Here is a 6,000-nt window from a genome sequence, read left to right as displayed (position 1 = left end):
ATTTTGGTCATATCTCAAGTTGAATTTTGAGATTTCAAAATCATAATATGTAATTAAATTTTGAATGAGTATGGTTGTTTTGATTTCTATAAAAGAATGTATATTGTTGTGAAAGTAGGGAGTATAATGGATGATTTGCTGAATCAGATTCGAAGAATGTAATTAATTGTGAATTTATATATCTCTCGGGTATTACCTACCCGTTAAAAAAAATTCACAATTAATATTTTGTACAAAAGAATTTTATTACAGTCTTTATGAAAATATATATATGTATATTTTCTTCAGATGTAACATAGATTTAATGAGTTAATGTTAAATTAAACTCATTTGATTTACGGTTGAAACTAGAATTGAATATTCCCTAAAGGCTTTAAAAAGTACATAACTTTTACGCAGTATTTCTTTAATTACATTGAAATTATGAATCAATACTTCGTTATTTGTTGATGTATGATGTTCGGTTCGTGGAATTCTTGTGAATTTCGCAAAGTACGAATGATGTTATCTGAAAAGTTTCAGGTACATCGATGATGAAACTGTAAAATCAAATATATACTTGATTTATTATGAATTTGGAATTTGTAGAATTGCGACAGAGATTGTAGTTAACGCTGGTTAAGTTGCGATCGAAGGACGTACATTATTGCATATTTGTAATATGAATTAACCGAGTAGTTAAGATTCACACACAATAGCTTAGCACGGAAAGATTTATTTCAAAATATAAATATATATATATATATATATATATATATATATATATATATATATATATATAATATACATATAATTTCTTCAGAGGGAATGAGTTAATTCTTCATAACTCGTTGATACAATATGTACGTTATTGATTCGTAATGATGTCCACAGTGATTCTTGAACTGACGGAGTTTGTGATGTTATCGGTGTTGTTGATTCGGATGTTGACTGTACTGACGATGCTGGTAACACTGACGGTACTGTTGATGCTCTTGGTAAAGCAAGTTTAGCTTGTTAATCACACACCATTTTTGTCAGGGTTTCAACTCTTCCTTCTATCATTTTGGTTCGCTTAACTGATTTATGGTTAGGGCTAGATTAGATAATCTCTAAGACTTTAGAGATTACATAATCGCAACGGAATGTTTCTCCAATGAAGTTATGAATTAATACTTCGTCAGTTATTGTTGTTAGTACTCCTTGGTATCTATGGTGCGTATGACGTTGATGCTCGTGGGACAGATTGTGAAGTTGAAGTTTACGACGCGGTTGTGGTTGGAGGTGGTAATGGTACTTGTAGTGACCCAAACTTTTCCATATTTATATATATTAATTGAGATTGATATTTACATGATTAAATGTTTCCAACATGCTAAGCAATCAAACTTGTTAAGAATTGATTAATTGAAATATGTTTCATATAGACAATTGACCACCCAAGTTGACCGGTGATTCACGAACGTTAAAACTTGTAAAAACTATACGATGACATATATATGGTTATATATATAGTTAATATGTTTTTATTATAAGTATGTATCTCATTAGGTATTTTAACAATGAGTTATATACATAAAAATGAGACTATTAATTTAAGAAACTCGAAAACGATATATATAACGATTATCGTTATAACAACGTCTTACTAGGTACATATGAATCATATTAAGATATTGATACACTTGGTTAATTATGTTAAATTATAAGTAAATATATTATTAAGTGTATTAACAATGAAATACATATGTAAAAATAAGACTACTAACTTAATGATTTCGAAACGAGACATATATGTAACGATTATCGTTGTAACGACATTTAACTGTATATACATCATACTGAGATATATTATATATCATAATATCATGATAATATAACAATTTAACATCTCATTTGTTATAATAAACAATGGGTTAACAACATTCAACAAGATCATTAACCTAAAGGTTTCAAAACAACATTTACATGTAACGACTAACGATGACTTAACGACTCAGTTAAAATGTATATACATGTAGTGTTTTAATATGTATTCATACACTTTTGAAAGACTTCAAGACACTTATCAAAATACTTCTACTTAACAAAAATGCTTACAATTACATCCTCGTTCAGTTTCATCAACAATTCTACTCGTATGCACCCGTATTCGTACTCGTACAATACACAGCTTTTAGATGTATGTACTTTTGGTATATACACTCCAATGATCAGCTCTTAGCAGCCCATGTGAGTCACCTAACACATGTGGGAACCATCATTTGGCAACTAGCATGAAATATCTCATAAAATTACAAAAATATGAGTAATCATTCATGACTTATTTACATGAAAACAAAATTACATATCCTTTATATCTAATCCATACACCAACGACCAAAAACACCTACAAACACTTTCATTCTTCAATTTTATTCATCTAATTGATCTCTCTCAAGTTCTATCTTCAAGTTCTAAGTGTTCTTCATAAATTCCAAAAGTTCTAGTTTCATAAAATCAAGAATACTTTCAAGTTTGCTAGCTCACTTCCAATCTTGTAAGGTGATCATCCAACCTCAAGAAATCTTTGTTTCTTACAGTAGGTTATTATTCTAATACAAGGTAATAATCATATTCAAACTTTGGTTCAATTTCTATAACTATAACAATCTTATTTCAAGTGATGATCTTACTTGAACTTGTTTTCGTGTCATGATTTTGCTTCAAGAACTTCGAGCCATCCAAGGATCCATTGAAGCTAGATCCATTTTTCTATTTTCCAGTAGGTTTATCCAAGAAACTTGAGGTAGTAATGATGTTCATAACATCATTCGATTCATATATATAAAACTATCTTATTCGAAGGTTTAAACTCGTAATCACTAGAACATAGTTTAGTTAATTCTAAACTTGTTCGCAAACAAAAGTTAATCCTTCTAACTTGGCTTTTAAAATTAACTACACACATGTTCTATATCTATATGATATGCTAACTTAATGATTTAAAACCTGGAAACACGAAAAACACCGTAAAACCGGATTTACGCCGTCGTAGTAACACCGCGGGCTGTTTTGGGTTAGTTAATTAAAAACTATGATAAACTTTGATTTAAAAGTTGTTATTCTGAGAAAATGATTTTTATTATGAACATGAAACTATATCCAAAAATTATGGTTAAACTCAAAGTGGAAGTATGTTTTCTAAAATGGTCATCTAGACGTCGTTCTTTCGACTAAAATGACTACCTTTACAAAAACGACTTGTAACTTATTTTTCCGACTATAAACCTATACTTTTCTGTTTAGATTCATAAAATAGAGTTCAATATGAAACCATAGCAATTTGATTCACTCAAAACGGATTTAAAATGAAGAAGTTATGGGTAAAACAAGATTGGATAATTTTTCTCATTTTAGCTACGTGAAAATTGGTAACAAATCTATTCCAACCATAACTTAATCAACTTGTATTGTATATTATGTAATCTTGAGATACCATAGACACGTATACAACGTTTCGACCTATCATGTCTACACATCTATATATATTTCGGAACAACCATAGACACTCTATATGTGAATGTTGGAGTTAGCTATACAGGGTTGAGGTTGATTCCAAAATATATATAGTTTGAGTTGTGATCAATACTGAGATACGTATACACTGGGTCGTGGATTGATTCAAGATAATATTTATCGATTTATTTCTGTACATCTAACTGTGGACAACTAGTTGTAGGTTACTAACGAGGACAGCTGACTTAATAAACTTAAAACATCAAAATATATTAAAAGTGTTGTAAATATATTTTGAACATACTTTGATATATATGTATATATTGTTATAGGTTCGTGAATCAACCAGTGGCCAAGTCTTACTTCCCGACGAAGTAAAAATCTGTGAAAGTGAGTTATAGTCCCACTTTTAAAATCTAATATTTTTGGGATGAGAATACATGCAGGTTTTATAAATGATTTACAAAATAGACACAAGTACGTGAAACTACATTCTATGGTTGAATTATCGAAATCGAATATGCCCCTTTTTATTAAGTCTGGTAATCTAAGAATTAGGGAACAGACACCCTAATTGACGCGAATCCTAAAGATAGATCTATTGGGCCTAACAAACCCCATCCAAAGTACCGGATGCTTTAGTACTTCGAAATTTATATCATATCCGAAGGGTGTCCCGGAATGATGGTGATATTCTTATATATATGCATCTTGTTAATGTCGGTTACCAGGTGTTCACCATATGAATGATTTTTATCTCTATGTATGGGATGTGTATTGAAATATGAAATCTTGTGGTCTATTGTTACGATTTGATACATATAAGTTAAACCTATAACTCACCAACATTTTTGTTGACGTTTAAAGCATGTTTATTCTCAGGTGAATACTAAGAGCTTCCGCTGTTGCATACTAAAATAAGGACAAGATTTGGAGTCCATGTTTGTATGAAATTGTGTAAAAACTGCATTCAAGAAACTGATTTCGATGTAACATATTTGTATTGTAAACAATTATGTAATGGTCGTGTGTAAACAGGATATTTTAGATTATCATTATTTGATAATCTACGTAAAGCTTTTAAACCTTTATTTATGAAATAAAGGTTATGGTTTGTTTTAAAAATGAATGCAGTCTTTGAAAAACGTCTCATGTAGAGGTCAAAACCTCGCAACGAAATCAATTAATATGGAACGTTTTTAATCAATAAGAACGGGACATTTCAGTTGGTATCAGAGCGTTGGTCTTAGAGAACCAGAAAATTTGCATTAGTGTGTCTTATCGAGTTTGTTAGGATGCATTAGTGAGTCTGGACTTCGACCGTGTTTTCTTTAATAATGATTGCTTAACATTTTTGTTGGAAACTATATATTTTTAACATATGAATATTATGTGATATATTAATCTCTTATCGTGTTTGATATTATGTGATAGATATCTACCTCTAGAACAAGTCCCATTGACTCACATAATAATAATGAAGAGTCAAATGTAAATTGGAATGATTCGTGGACTGATTCACAAGTTCCCGAAGAGGAACCGGAAGAAGAGTCGGAACCGGAAGAAGAGTCGGAACCGGAAGAAGAATCGGAACCGGATGAAGAAATAGAATCGGTGGGGGAAATAATAAAACGGTTAAGTAAAAGAAAATCCTCAACCAACCGACCAAGGTTAATTATGGTCAATGGTGTTTCCGCCAAGGAAGCAAAATATTGGGAGGATTACCAATTCTCCGATGAATCAGATTCCGACGAGAATTCCGATGATGTTATAGAAATTACCCCAACTAAATTTAAAAAGGCAAAAGAAAATAATAAGGGAAAGGGCATAAAAATAGAGAAATCTAATTCCAACCCCGATGAACTTTATATGTATCGTCAACCCCCGAAGTCCTTAAGTTGTAACAATGACCCGGGAACCTCTAAACCACCAGGTTTTTCTAAACCAATGTGGACAACGACAGCTCGTATTAGGGGAACATCATATATCCCTAGAAACTTGGCAAAACGAACCAAAACCGAACAAGAAGAAATGAGCGAGTCGGAATAAGATAGTTATATTCGTGTGGTGTAATATATGTAATATAGTGTGCTTATGCTTTATGATATATGTAAAAATTGCTTGTATTAATAAGTATTTTTTTTTTATCTAACTCTTGTCTATTTTACAGTATAAAAACACAAAATGGATAGACAACCCAATATTTTAAGAGACCTACCCGGAGACATGATTGATGAAATCTTGTCTAGAGTCGGTCAGAATTCCTCGGCACAACTATTTAAGGCGAGATCAGTTTGTAAGACATTCGAAGAACGTTTCAAGAATGCCTTGGTTTATAAAAGGCTTTCGTTCAGAAGATGGGGGATATCACATTGGGAAATCCATAAGTTACGATGTGTTTACTTTGACGCATATATTGCGGGAAACCCAAATGCTATTTTACGCAACAGGTTAAGAAATTATTTTGACTCAGTATATCCGAATATAGGACTTCGTGATTTAGAAAAAGCGGCTAACATGCAA

The sequence above is a fragment of the Rutidosis leptorrhynchoides genome, chromosome 8, assembly GCF_046630445.1.
Source record: "Rutidosis leptorrhynchoides isolate AG116_Rl617_1_P2 chromosome 8, CSIRO_AGI_Rlap_v1, whole genome shotgun sequence".
NCBI classification, from domain to species: domain Eukaryota; kingdom Viridiplantae; phylum Streptophyta; class Magnoliopsida; order Asterales; family Asteraceae; genus Rutidosis; species Rutidosis leptorrhynchoides.
This window is presented reverse-complemented; position numbering follows the sequence as displayed.